Source organism: Anas platyrhynchos, chromosome 3 (genome assembly GCF_047663525.1).
Source record: "Anas platyrhynchos isolate ZD024472 breed Pekin duck chromosome 3, IASCAAS_PekinDuck_T2T, whole genome shotgun sequence".
NCBI lineage: Eukaryota > Metazoa > Chordata > Aves > Anseriformes > Anatidae > Anas > Anas platyrhynchos.
In genome coordinates, this window is record NC_092589.1 from 120,727,155 (window position 1) to 120,741,881 (window position 14,727).

The 14,727-nt window shown below is 46.1% G+C and overlaps 1 protein-coding gene and 1 long non-coding RNA gene across 14 annotated transcripts in view; one reads left to right on the forward strand and one right to left on the reverse strand.

Annotated features, from left to right (window-relative positions):
- The window catches only part of DTNB (dystrobrevin beta), a 194,579-nt gene that overhangs the window by 63,663 nt on the left and 116,189 nt on the right, over positions 1-14,727 (forward strand). The gene's annotated exons all lie outside the window — the stretch shown is intronic.
- On the reverse strand, positions 1,481-8,604 carry LOC110353954 (uncharacterized). The gene is made up of 3 exons (XR_011808653.1): positions 6,781-8,604; positions 5,040-5,232; positions 1,481-4,421 (listed from the first exon to the last, which is right to left on the reverse strand). It is a non-coding gene; the product is annotated as an uncharacterized lncRNA (long non-coding RNA).

Sequence of the window (14,727 nt, forward strand, 5' to 3'; positions counted from 1 at the left end):
TGAAGAGCACCCAGCCTTCCTGGACCCCTCTGCCCTTCAGAACCGCCTCCCAAGGGACTCCACCAACTAGTGTCCTGAGCAGCCCAAAGTCAGCCCTCCGAAAGTCCAATACAGTGGTTTTACTGGTCCCCTTCCTGGCCTCGCCAAGAATAGTGAACTCCACCATTTCGTGGTCACTCTGCCCAAGACTGTTCCCGACAATCACATCCTCCACCAGTCCTTCTCTGTTTGTGAAGAGAAGGTCTAGCAGGGCACCACCCCTGGTAGGTTCACTAACCAGCTGCGTCAGGAAGCTATCTTCCACTTTCTCCAGAAACCTCCTAGACTGCTTCCTCTGGGCTGTGTTGTGCTTCCAGGATATGTCTGGGAAGTTGAAGTCCCCCACGAGTACAAGCGCTGAAGATTTCACAACTTCTGTCAGCTGCCTGTAGAACTCCTCATCCGTCTCCTCATCCTGGTTCGGCGGTCTATAGCAGACCCCGACCAGGACACTAGCCTTGTTGTCCCTGCCGATCCTAACCCAAAGGGACTCGACCTTGTCATTCCTAGCCTCGAGTTCTACAACATCGAAAGACTCTCTAATATAGAGAGCCACACCACCACCCCTTCTGTGCTGCCTGTCCCTTCTGAAGAGCTTATAGCCAGGCATCGCAGCACTCCAGTCATGAGACTGGTCCCACCACGTTTCCGTGATGGCAGCCAAGTCGTAGCCTGCCCACTGCACGATGGCTTCCAGCTCCTCCTGTTTGTTACCCATGCTGCGTGCATTGGTGTAGATGCACTTCAGCTGGGCCTTTACCTTATCATCCGGCCTTGCCATTGCTCCCCCTGGCACAGCCCCAACAGTCCTTGCTTCAGCCCCATCCCCCTTCTTACCTAGTTTAAAGCCCTATCAATGAGCCCCGCCAGCTCCTGGCCCAGGATCCTTTTTCCCCTAAAGGATAGGGACCCGTCTACGGCCATCAGGCCAGGTGCTGAGTAAACTGCCCCATGGTCGAAAAACCCAAGATTTCTGCGTAGGCACCAGCCCCGGAGCCACGTGTTTAACAGGTGGGCTTTCCTTGTCCTCTCCGTACCCCTCCCTGTCAACGTAGGGATAGACGAAAACACCACCTGCACTCCCGCTCCGTCCACTAACCGTCCCAGCCCCCTAAAGTCTCTTTTGATTGCCTTCAGGCTTCTGTCTTCAATGTCATCACTGCCCGCCTGGACTATCAGAAGAGGATAATAATCAGAGGGGCGTACCAGGTTGAGAAGCTTCCTGGCAACATCCCTGACCCTGGCCCCAGGGAGGCAGCAGACTTCCCTACGGGTAGGGTCAGGCCGACAAATAGGGCCCTCTGTCCCCCTAAGGATAGAGTCACCCACAACAATAACTCTTCTGTCTTTCTTGGTGGAGGCAGTCCTGAGGCGTGGAGTCGACCTCCTCGCCCTAGGCATCCTCCTGGGAACACTTTGTACCTCTTCCTCAGCTACCGGTCTCTCAATCTCCAGGGCCTCAAACCTGATCATGAAGCATCACGAACCCATTCACAGTTTTCTGTGCTGCTTCCAAGCTGATAATGATTGGCATTCACAAGAGACAATTAGGAGTGTACAATGCAATGCTTTTACATTTTTTTAGTGTATATAAAGGTGATGGAAAAAGCTGCTTGAGGGTGCAGCAGGGGCTTGGAGGGTGTGTGGGGCTTGCAGCTGTGTGGGCACATTGCATGACACCTTCTGCAGGGGCTGGGACCGTGTCCCAGCTCGGGGATGTCTGCTGCCCGCTGCCAGCTTCAACACAGGAGGGATGCCCGAGGGACCAAGCGCTGGGGACCGCTGCCTGATTCAGGCACGGCGAGAGCACCGGAATGGTCTGATGTAAGAGCAGTGCAAGTAGATGGCATGTGGAATTTGTGTCAACTGCTAAATCACAGGAAAACAAAATGATTCTCTACTTAAAATGAACATAAAAATAAAATAGATATATTTTTTTTAAGAGTACCACCTCTGAGGTTTTCTATATAAGCTGGAATTTCTTGAAAATAGAGGTAACACTTTTTAAGCATGAAAAAGGACATATCTGGTGGAGATTCTGTCCTAGAGAATTCAACTTCAAAAGAGGAATTGCTCAGGGCTACAATGAGTCATTATTTAGGTGTAAGTGATCATGACCTGATTACGTTTGTTGCATGTAAATGAGGTACACAGCAGCATCTAGCAGTGCTTCAGGAGAGTCTGTCTTGCAAAGCTGAAATCAATGTCAGCTGAGTAAATAATGTGAACATAAAAATATTAATAACTAGGAGCTGTTTAAGAATACTTGGCCAAGTGACCCCAGGCAAAAAAGACTTGGAAGGGGAGCAAAAACCATTTATACAGCTGAAGGGGATGAGAAAAGGCAAAGATTGCGAGCAAAGAATGGAAACTGGGAGTTCTGCTGTGTAGAAGGTGGGTTTGAAAAAAAGGATTACAAAGGGGAAAGAGAAATGGCCATACATTATTAGTATAAACAATAAAAGCCAGTAAGAATGATATTGGCCTGTTGTTGCATTTAAATAATAATGATAAATTGTTCAGTCGTAATGGTTGAAGTTACAGGAAAATAGTTTTCAGATGGTGGTTTGGCTGGTGAGAAGGCAGCGATTGTGCAATACGCTGATGGTCTCAGCCATCTGTCAGAGGTAATTCAAAAGGATGTGGAATTGCACCTTCTACGTTTTCAGCCCAAACTGCATTCCGAAAGAGGAGCAAAATTTCTTAGTTTGGCTGCTTGCTGCTGGTCGTTGCCATGTCTTGGAGCAGTTGGAAAGTTCCCAGAGCGCTGGAGGAAAACGCACGTTATTTCTTGAGTGAAGTCAGGCAGGGCAATCTCTGACACGTTTGGTTTACCAGCTTGACTTTGATGGTGAATACAATCACTGAGCAGCAGATAAGCTGTTTTGTTGATCTGTAAATAAGAAGGTAACTCATGCCCGTCAGCACACACAGGCTTTTGTCAATTCGGTGTAGTCAGGCTCAGCTTCTAGTTTTTGATTAGATTAATTTTGATTAATAAAGTGATACTGTTGAAATAATGCATTTACTATGAGCGCTGCATAATTTAGAAAGGAATCCTCGATGTAGCAGGCATACAGCAGATTGAAAGCAATGTTTGGCTAGGTGGCCTCAATATAACTGAAAAAGAAACCGCTGCACAGGGCGGGCTTTCACGTGGAGTTCTGCAGGGACCTGGCCTCAGTGCTGGTAAGGGTTGTTTGAATGGCCAGGAGGAAAAATGCAAAATCCCTGCTGGTAGGCTGGGTAGGCAAATTAGAAAACCCTCGGAGGAATGATGAGGATTAAAAGGATGGTATGCAGGGAAGAATGACTCCAAAATATTTTGGAGGTTGTGGCATGTAGTTGCCTGAATGTGCATTTTCGGGGCAATTTTATAGCCAAGGAGGCTACTGTGATACGAGTGCGAGGAGGAGGCTTCACCCTTGCTGTTCGGTGGTCAGAAAACTTGGCAGTGACACAGGACCTGCGGTCAGGGTGGGTGCTGGGAGGCCAAGGGGGTGAAAAAGGTCAATGAAAATGATAAAAGGACTGGGAGTGGATATTGGAGGATGCATAGCCTTATGTTCAAACACTCAGGTAGCTCAAGTCATGGTAGTATAACACACAGAGGAATGATTTGGTATTTCTAAAAATATCTGTCCTAGGGAAATGAAAAATAATCCCAGGGAGCTTGAGCAGATAAGCTTATCCAAAAGGCACTGACCAGAAGTTGAAGCTAGACAAATTCAGAATAAAAATAAGAAGTGTGTTTTTAATACTGAATGTAAGTAATTAATCATTAGAATAGATGAGCAAACTGAAAAGTGGCAGAATTGCCTGCCACTGAAAATTTAAAAACCAAAAGGAGAGCAATTTTAGTTCTGTAAGAACGCCGGTCTCTTTTACCTTCAGTGTTTGACAGACACCCCCTTACTGCAGTATTTCCCTATCGTTTTATGATCTATGAAAAATGTACACAACAATTTTAATGTAGCCAGTCAGGAGCTTTACAGAATCCTCTGAAAGAGCACCGTACGCATGCTCCAGCAGGCAGTCATGGATTTGCTTTATATTTATTTATATTTATTTATATTTATTTATATATTTCCCAAAATAAGTGAATGTTTCTCAGAGTACCTCTCCTGCTCTTTACCTGAATTCCTGCAGCTGTGCTGGGTCAGCACTGTTACAATGGAAATTTGTTCCTCCTGCTAGGTCAGTGCTTTCTGCACCCTTATCTCTCTGCCTGCCTCCTCCAGGTTGGGAGCTGTGCCTAGGTGTGAGATTTCAGGCTGCTGTGGAGTGATTCTGCTTGAATCATCTTCTTTTTTGGCTTTTGGCATGCTTGGTTTCCTGGGTATGGTTGCTGGAATCCGCAGGCTCCAAAGTCTCTCCCCCATCTAAATGACAGGAAAAAAAAAATCAATAGGAATTGAAAAAACCCTCGTCAGTTTACACGTGATAAAGCAGAGATTGTACGTGACATGAATCAGTTTTCATGGGAGAAATGCGTTAAAGTTTTCCTTCACCATGCTGTTATTTCAGATTACAGCTGGAGCCCTTCCCCTGGCTCTGGACCCATCAGCGTGTAAAACCTCTGCGTTAAAGCCTGTATTTCAGATCGTTGTCTGAGCCCTGAGCTGCTCCTCCTCCCTTTCTTCCAAAAATCAGTGTTTTCACCAGAGAGAGGTGGCGTGTCACCTCCTCAGCCGCTGGTGAAGGTGGCTCTGTGCTAAGGCATGATGGCACGGGCTGTGACAGCTGGAGAGGAAATGCATGTCCCACCCTGAAATCATGTGAAAATGTGATGAGAAAGCATTTGCAGGGGGCCACGGGGTGTTCAGGGAGAATATGTGCTATTGCTGGCAGGTCTACCGAAAGTTGGGTAGCCAAACTGTTGTGTGCGTGTTGGTGTCTGTGCGCTGTGGTCACTGGGGGCAGAGAGTTTGGGGGGCACGGAGTCCTGCTGATGCCCCAGCTCGGCTGGAGAGCCACGTCCACTGTGATCTGCTGCAAACCTCAGGCTGAGGCTGTCGGTCCACAGCTTGCTCCTTCCTCCGTGTAAGCCTTCAGCACCCGCAGCCGACTCACCGATGCTATCCGGATCTCACCAAGCCATGGATGTCAGGGCAGGGTGCTGCTCTCCTCCGGATGCTGGGGCTTCTCCTGGCCTGGATGCTGCAATAAGGTCTGGACTTGGCCTTTCAGAGCCTGCCTGGAAGAGAGGAACATGTATTGGTAATATTTACTCATATTGCTAACATTTACCTTCCATACAGTGGGGCAGGAAGGGGATATTTGGCTGTGTGGGAGATGCTGTGGCTGGCACCTGCCCCCCAGGACATGTGGCATAGCCCTGGCTGTTAAGGAGATGCCACCTCTCACTTCTTACAGTGGAAGAGTGCTGCAGAAGTGCCATCTAAAACAGGACTAATTCTTCCTGTTACATTACTTTATTTCCATGTCATATTAAGTTTGAATTTTAATTGGATTCTGTTTCTAGCAAAATGACTCTTCATAGCTTTACCTGACTTCAAAACCAAGAGCATAGGTTTACCTCTTTGAAAAAGGAAGAAATGAGTGAATTCAGAACAGAGCGTGGTTCTGCATAGCCTGCTTACTGTAAGAAATCAGAGCGACCCCGTGGCTCTTTCAGTAGTGGTAAAACCAATTTAGGTTTGACACTGGATATATTGAAGTTCTGCAATGATAACGTATGAAGGGCTTAACTTTGGACATGAAAATAACCTTTATAAGATCTCGGTGAAGAGTTACGGTAAGAATAGCAGTCTGTGGGTTACAGATGCTTTAGACCATCGGATGCGTGTTGCCAGGAGTTTTGCCCTGTGTGACAATCCAAAAACTGTTTATTGACTGTTCCCTCGTTTTCCCCAGGACACCTCAGGCAGCAACGACCTGGGGCTCTTTCATTGCTTCAACCCAAAACCCCAGGGGCAGCGATGATCCCTCAAAAGCCATATTCCTTTACTTATTGTTACTGCTGTGAGCAGCTCTACTGAAAAGCTTGAAAAATAAGTGGAAGCCAAAAACCGATGTGCTTACAAAACTGTTTCTTGGCCCTGACCCCCTCTGCAGCACAAACAGTGGGGCTAAAACATCCTCAGCCAATTTAGTGAATCTGCTTTAGGTGGAAATCTTTGGAAATCTTTTCTTCATCTTGCAGTTGCCAGAAAGCTCAGAGGGTTAGAGGAGGAAGAACACGCTCCCCTCGTGTCAGCAGGCGGGGGGAAGGTGTGCGATGTGGTGCTGAGCAGAGGCAAAATGCTTCGCTGGTGTTGTCTACATGGAAACCCTCAGGAGCCCAAAGCCTCCCGAGTTTACAACAGACTTGATAACAGGAGTCAGGGCTACGCAGGGTTTCCAGCCCCTCTTGGAGAAGCCCATCCAGCCTTGTTCAGGGGCCAGTATGAAGGGCTGTGGATAAAGGGAATCCAGTGGATTTTGGGTATCTGGATTTTCAAAAAGCCCTTTGAAGGATAATTTGTCAGAGCCTATTAAAGAAGCTAAGTTACTGTGTGATTGGGATAAAGGTCTTTTGATGTACTGAAAAGTGCTAAAGGTTAGGGAAGCAAAAGGTGGGGGTCAGTGGATGTTTTTTAGGGTGGAGGAGAGTTGGTGGTGGGGTCCATAAGCAGATCTTCACGGGACTAGGCAGGGCTGGCCCCTCTACTGTTGGCACAGCAGTGATGTTCTCGAGAACATTTTTGTGAAGTGTTACAGAACACTTTGCTGCTGAACCTGCCTTGCTCTGGATGGGAGCAGCAGCAGATCTGCTTAGCAGCATCTTGGTGCTCCTTCATCCTTGCTCTGAGGCTTGTCTGTCGGGCTGCTGGATGGCAGTGAAAACTGCAAACAAATCCCAGGTTTCCTCATGCTTAGGGAAGTTTTCAGAAAAACCTTCCTCTACGAGCTTTGTGGCCTCCAAAAACTCCATGAAAATACAAGTCCTTTCTCCTAGAAGCCGGGGTTGCTGATCCAAATCATCTAAATATATTAAATAAAATTTCAGTGAACACAAAGGAACAAGAAATATGCTTAGGTTGCCAGTATTTATTGCAAACATACATCAAAGATGACTTTTTATAGAAGTTAAGGTCAGGTAACATTAAATCAGCCGCTCTTACTGCCTGTATCTCATTGATCATTAAATGTCACCACCTTCCTTCTGTACTGAGCCAAGTAATTTCTGTTTGGGAAAGGCAATCTAACATAAAAACTCAATTTTGAGAGGTTATAAAGGCAACATTTCTTGAACAGTAGCTTGTTTGACTGAGTAGTCAGCCTTCCTGTTAAATTATTTTAACATCAAATATTTCAAAATTTTCACTTAAACTATGTTCCATTCCCAGCCCTTGCTCTGTTTTTCTTTCTCTGCTGATCTACACAGTCGTACATCTCTGTGTGTGTGCTCCAGGAGCAGATGAGCTGTGCTGCCAGCAGATTGCCTTACCTGTCAGCTATGGTCTGTGATGCTTTTTGTAGTCACTGCTTTCAGAGGTGCAGCTCTATTCTCTGAATCAAAGTCTGCGTGTTTATGCCACAGATGTATAACCTAATATTTGGCCTTATTAAAATAGTTCATTTTAACAAGCCTAGCTTAGCAAGTGATGTGGATTAGTCTTTGCGATTGCCATTTCATCATTATTTACTACTTTAGGAACCTATCTCATCTCCAAAGTTTATCAGGGCTAATTTTCCGTGTACTTCAAATCTGTAGTCAAAAGTCTCAAATCTTGTGCAGTAGCTGTAAAAATCCACCAAGATGATTTGATTTCAGAGAGAAAGAACTGACGGTTTTGACATCTGGCAGACCTTATTGCATTCAGAAAGACCTTTATATTATATAGCTCATTTTCAATCAGACCCTTTCACAAACTTTACACCAAATTCCTGCACCCGTGCGCAGCGATCCCCGGCACCGCCACGCACTGTGCGGCTCCTCGGACGGGCAGCGGAGCGGGGATGAAATGCGATGAAGGAGCAGGAGGTGCGGGGTAGGAGCCGAGTAGCTTGAGCCATTCATTGTTGTAGCATCCGAATGCTGAAGTTACCCGGAGGAGCTGCCGAAGCCTGCAGCGCTGAGCGAAGCCGCTGGGGCTTGCTCTGATTTCCAGCAGCCGCCTCTGCGCGCCTCGCGTCCCCGCTGCCAGCCCGCGCCTGCGTCCGCTGCTGCCGTGGGAACTGCCGCTGCTATAGGATAATCCATCAGCGCCTTTTCCGAGTTCAGGACGTTTTTCCATAGAAAAGGAAGCCAAAAGCGTGCCTGTAATGCCAGAGTCCCGGTGAGGTCGCGGTGACGCTGCTCCACGCCAGCCGCAGGAGGCACAGGTGGGTCCGTGCTGTGCCGGAGCGGCTGGGGGGCTCCCATGGGATCCTGGTGGGGATGGGGCCAGCAGCAGGGTGGGAGGGCTCGGGCTCGGGCTTTTCAGCTCCATCCCAGGCAGCAGGGAGCCTGCATTCCTTGCATCACTGCCTGGTGCCTCCCTTTGGCTGCCGGGAACAGGAGGGAGAGCAGCCCGGTGTCCTTCCAGGCTTAAGGGGGAGGAAAAGATAAAGGAGACGATGGAGAGAATTGCTCTTATCTGAGTTGGGAGTGGTAGGAAAGGAGAGCACACGACCTCTCTGTGTGAGTGCCTCCTCCACTGGTACAGGTCACAGCCAAAAGCAGCCAAGAGAAACTTGCTTTCTGCACTGGGAGCTCCGAGGTTTCTCCTCGCACCCCTGTGTCCATGGGGCCCTGCACACGTGCCCAGGTGAGTCTGGGGGGCGTTTAAAGATTTACAAGCATCTGTTTCTCTGAACTTCTGTACTGGAAGCCATTCCCGTGGATATTGAAGTTCCCATCCTTTATGGCCGTGGTTTTTATTGGCATGCATAATTAATAGTGCCGGCCAGCCCGTCTCCCACAAAGCACAACGTTGAAAGTTTTTGTGTGTGCTTTCTGTACGCACGCAGGTGCCGAGCTGATTTGGAGGCAGTTGAAGTTGCAGAAGGTGATGTGAAACTCTGACGAGCATGTCTTAATTACCGTCATTGGTTAGGTGCTTGCACACAGTTGTGAAATGTTGGCAACCTGTCATTTTTATCTTTTTGTGGTTTTTGAAACTTGCTGTGTTATCCTAAGATGCATAAGCATTTGGTATGAATTTATTTTTTGGGAATATGATCGCTTATTTTTGATTTTCATGCTCATTCTGTCACTGCTGAGGAATGGGATAGGCATTTTTAACCAAAATTACATAAATATGCATTTAAAAAATGTAAAGATTTTAACAGAAGGCAGATGACATTGCATTGTAAAAAAGGTTATGCAGTTGAACATGTTTAAGGCAGAGATTTTCCCAGACTTTCATATTCTTTGAATACAACACCTGGCACACTGAATTTTCCTTCAATTCCCAGTGAAGGAGGCATGTTTCTGTATTTCCTACAGTGCTTGTGATCGCTGTTTATTCAGAACATAAATGTTTTTAGGTATCTCCACAGTGGTGGTTTTATTTGGTGGATACCCCATGCTCATTTCCTTAATTGCCTTAGACTGAAATTCATTCCCTGTGTGATAGCAGATTGGGCTCCAGACTACTGAGGAACTGATGTGTGAGAGATCTTTATCCCACGCTGGGAGGATGATTCTTACTGGATTTACATGCCTTTCTTGAGCTGTTCTTGGAGGATGGGACAATTTTCTAATGTTTGATTCTCAGTCATTTTGCTGCTTTGCCCAGGCTAAGTGTTTATCTGGATTAACACATAGCAGCTCTTCACCAGACTTGGTAACAGCCTTTAATCTGTGGGGCTGGCATCTGTCTCAGCCTGATGGGCCTGTAAATGGGATTTTATTTTTTTGGCCTGACACCTTTTGGCCAGACTTCCAATTAAAGCATTCAGGGTAGGGAGGTTTGGATGCTCTGCATGTCTTGATTGTGGCTGTCCTTATTCTTCATGACAGAGCAAAGTTTTTCTGTATTTTGAAATCTTTTCTGTTTGTTTCCGTGGTAGGCTGGTATTTACATTGTATAAATTGCCTGAGATACCTGCTCTGCCAAGCTGATATTCTAAAATTCTGGAATAATTTACTAGGGAGAGCTTGCTGGAGGTCTTCTGCTGCAGCTTAGAAGTTCAGTCCACCTCTGAGGTTCGATTACGTTGCTCAGGGTCACCTCAGGTAGGTTATCTTCAAGCATGGAGGTTCCATGGACACAAATGCCAATGCCTGACCACCACCACTCTGAGCAGATGTATCCTAATATCTAAACAGAACATCCCTTGTACCTCCACTGCGTGTTATCCTCTGCGTGTGCTCCTCTTCGTACCCACTGGGTGGGTGGTCACAGCAGCCACGAGGCCCTCCTGAACCTGCTGCTCACCAAACAAACCAGCTCCGTCAGCCTCTCCTCGTACGCTGCTCGCTTCAGACCTTGACCATCTCGGTGGCCTCTGCTGCACTCGCTCTTCCATGTCCTGAGGAGCTTAGAGGAGGACACGGTGCTCCAGGCCCTGTCTCACAGGGCCAGAGAGGAAGAATCCCTTCCCTTCACCTCCTGGCTCTGCTCCAGCTGGCAAAGCCCAGCACGTGGTCAGCCTTGCTGCTGTAGCTGGTGAGTTTGTGCTCCTCAGGACCCCCACGTCCTCCTGTGCAAATCTGTTTCCTAGCCAGCAGATTCTCACCCTGTACGTTAGCACAGGGTTGTCTTGTCCGAGGTGCAGGACTTGGCCTTCCTGAGTAATGCAGTGGGCTGATATTCGCCCTAGGAAGCTGTGCTGTGGCTGCTTCTCTGGATTTCAGTATTGCCAAGCATCACTTTGGACATGAGGAAGCTTAAAAATCCTCTCCCAGTAGGCGTTTCACACAGCTACCCTCTGTTTTCATTAATGTGGTCCAGGTCTGAGTCCTATCACTAAGACTAGTTTCATGATGAAGGGTTGTTATTGTGTTAATGACTTTCAATTAACTTTCAGCAAGTGAATTTTACTTTCCCAAGTTTGTTTGGTGATGAACAGCATTAAAATGCTGAACATTTTTTACAAGCAATGGCAAAAATTTGTGCCTTTCACTAGCTTTAACTCGTCCTTTAAATGTTAACGTATTTAATGACCCAAAATGCTTTCTTGCACTGCATGGGGAAGGAAGAGCCTCATAGAGCAGTGTGTGAGTGCTGCTGGAGGCTTCATGGTGATGCAGCTGGTGTTCGTGATCCATTGCCCCACAGCCCATGTGATGATGCATTGAATTATTCCTGATCTAGAAGGGTTTTTGTGAAGAGTCATAGTTTGTTAAATTTTATGTGTTTATGAGTTTATTTTTAATTTAATTTTTATGTGCCGTTCTGTGAGTACACACATTTGTTACTACTTGAGATAAATCTCTGCTTGGTTTCAGGCTGGTAGAAGGTTGTTAATGGTTGTTAAGAAGGTTGTTAATCCAGCAAAAGAAGGAAGAACTTCCAAGTAATTTAATTATAATTATGCATATATATATATTTATATACACATACACTTCTTGTTTATTCGTACAGCATATCAGTCTTACAGTGATCACTGCACAGTGTTAGTACAGAAGTGTTTGCTTTTGCCTGTGGCTCAGCACTGTGGCATTGCCATTTTAGCACATTATGGCCAAGGTAGTAACGTAACAGCCAAGGGAAGCAGCAGTGACCTTTTCTCTTTGGTGCCCTAGATCCAGACCTGCTGGAGTTCTGCTTTAGGCAAACCTAAAGCCCTCGTCTCAGTGCTGGAGTAAGTGGGTGGAACGTAAGATTTCTGTATTCGGGTCAGGCTCTGATGCACTCATCCATCTCTGGTACTTAAAATTTATGAATTGCATATTAATGTTCTCTTTTAGGTCAAAATGTCCAGGGGTTTGCATTTTACTTGTGTGAATTGGGTGCCTATGCTTGTATTTCAGTCACTGCCTTTCTTTCTGGTCTCCTTGCTCCCTTCCCTCACGCGGCTTCGAGGGGGCAGCCGGCAGGTCCCCTTCTCCCCTCTGGTCAGCAGGAGATGCTTTCTGGTGTGGCATGGCACACCAGTGGCACATTTTCTGCCCTTGCTGGAGCTCGGCCCCCTGCTGTGACAGGAGAGGGCTGGGTTGGGCCCAGCAGGGCTTGGAGGTTCCCCAGGGCCATGATGCAGGTGGCTGGACATGGGATCCACAGGGCCTGGGGCGGCCCTGCTGCCAGGCCCAGGCTTCCCTGAGTGAGCACTGTGCTTTGCCCTTTAATTCAAGGGGGGAAGGAGTGAAATGTAAGGCTGGCTGTTTGTTTGGTTGTTGTTGGTTTCGTTATTGTTATTTTTTAAAACCAAGCCTGCTGCCTGTGCCCATGCTCGGTGCTGTCCCTCAGGAGCCCCCCGGGCTCCCTGTGGTGCTGTGGGGCACGGCTGTGTGGGCACGGAGCGGGGTGGGTGCAGGCCCCTCCAGGCTGTGATACAGAACCACAGAATTTCTAGGTTGGAAGAGACCTCCAAGATCACCCAGTCCAACCTCTGATCTAACACTAACAAGTCCTCCACTAAAGCATATCCCTAAGCTCTACATCTAAACATCTTTTAAAGACCTCCAGGGATGGTGACTCCACCGCTTCCCTGGGCAGCCCATTCCGATGCCTAACAACCCTTTCCATAAAGAAGTTCTTCCTAACATCCAACCTAAACCCAATACCAGTGATACCACACTGAATGCCACATTCACGACATAAGCCAGTACTAATGGGCCTGTCATAAAGATGCAGCAGAACTTATCGTGACATTTCGTCCTGGTGAGTAATTTACATGTTCCCAGTTACTGGGAATGTGATGGTGGAGCTGGGTGCCAACTCTGAGCAGCCACCTGAGGTGTGAGGCAGCCAAACCAGCAGAAACCCGGCCGTGGCTGGGTGTTAGTGGCTGCAAACAACACGCTGCCCCTGCTGCCATCGGCTCTCGTCACAGAGCTCAGGGATTTGCTCCCCGCGGTACACAGCATTTTGTCAGATCTCGGGTATTTGTGTATGGTCTCAGATTTGTGGTTAGTTCTCAACTTTTTATCGTGTCTGTTTCATTTAATCCTGATCATCTTAACAGAAGCATATGCTGTAAACTGTTTTGTAAATTACAGCAAAAAATTAAAATAGTCTGTGCATCGTTTTGGCAGCTCAAATAATGTAAATCTCCAGAGGATGGAGCAAAAAGTTGAAACCTTTGGTCCCCTCGCCCAGGCAAAGCCAGGCTGGCTGACAGGAGCTGTTAATCTTGTCTTTGGTACCCAGTCAGGTCTGCACCATTATTGTATCCAAATGCATTTGAAATGTTTCCTTTTGGCAAATATTTAGCCTGCTATTTTTGAATTATAGTTTTTTGACTGAAATTGTTGTCGGATTACACTTAGTTGGGTTATGTTTTATGCCTTTCTTCACATCAAGATAGCTTTTGGCAGGATTACTACTCAGTGCTAGTAGGAAAATTAGTCATAGTTAAACAGATGTAAAATCTCCATGAGGGCTTGTAGAAAACTTAACTCAAAATATTCCAGGGAAGTAGAGATCACATTTCTCACTCCTAATCACAAACATAAAACCAACACTTTTGAGTAGTATAAGAACAGAAATTGGCCATTTTCTGCTGATTAAAATAACAAAGAGAACAAACCAGTAATCGATCTGTAATATATACATGTAATTTTTGTTGGGAAGTTGCTCACATGATTTGCACCGGAATGGAGTGGTGAGATCCAATTTACTACTACAGTTATGTTCCCTTTCTATAGGAGGAAAATGTTGGCTCAGCATATCCGTGGATGTATTTGCCCTTGGTGCTCTCATTGGAGGAGTGTTAGCAGCTATTTTTAAACAATTCCTAATTTTTTCTTACAAATACAGTGTCAGAAAGTAGTACATTACAGTGAGGAACTGCTGACAGTCATCTGGCACTTGGAATTTTACAGAAGTCTGCAAAGTCAGTGTTCAGTGCCTTCCTGCGACTGCAGTCATAGCCATTATTTGAATTCAGATATCATAATTTTTCAGAAATATTTGAACAATTCTGTGATCTGGATATTTTAGGGGACTGGTAAAGGATTACAGAGAATTTTGTGTCTGGTTCTTTGCCACCTAGGGATAACTGTAAGTACGTTTCCATTCTCAGGTTTGTTTCAGCTGTGCATTGAACTGGTTTGTCCCACAGGTACAGGTTTCATCTGTTTTCTTTTGTTGCATGTGCAAAAACAAAGAAAAATTACGCAAGTAGCAGAAACTTAGATCTGTCTCCTTTACTGAAGGTGATGCGCATTTTTACAATCAACTGTATTTTCTATTTAACAATAGAAATAGCAGGTAATGTTTTCCCACTTTTTGCTTTTCACATTTGCATGAAGGTCACTCACGCTACACTGAAAGTAGAATCGGTCTTCAGTGACTTTGTGCAAAAGCGCAAATCAGACAAAATTGAGATATTCAGTTCCAAGCAATATCTGCCTGTGTGACAGAAAGCCCTTTTTATTTGAAACTGAAGAAGTCTAAATAGTTGCAGAATAGAAATAGAATGTCAACAATTCAACTCTTTTCAAAATTTTCTCATTGTAACAGCATATTTTAAATATTGTGGTTTCCGGGTTTAAAGTAGAGTGACACTTTCAAACTTTTTATTATGGAGAGGGGGGTTAGTTTCTTGTTTCCTAATCCCAGTTCCTACCCCAGATTAGAAAAACAAGCA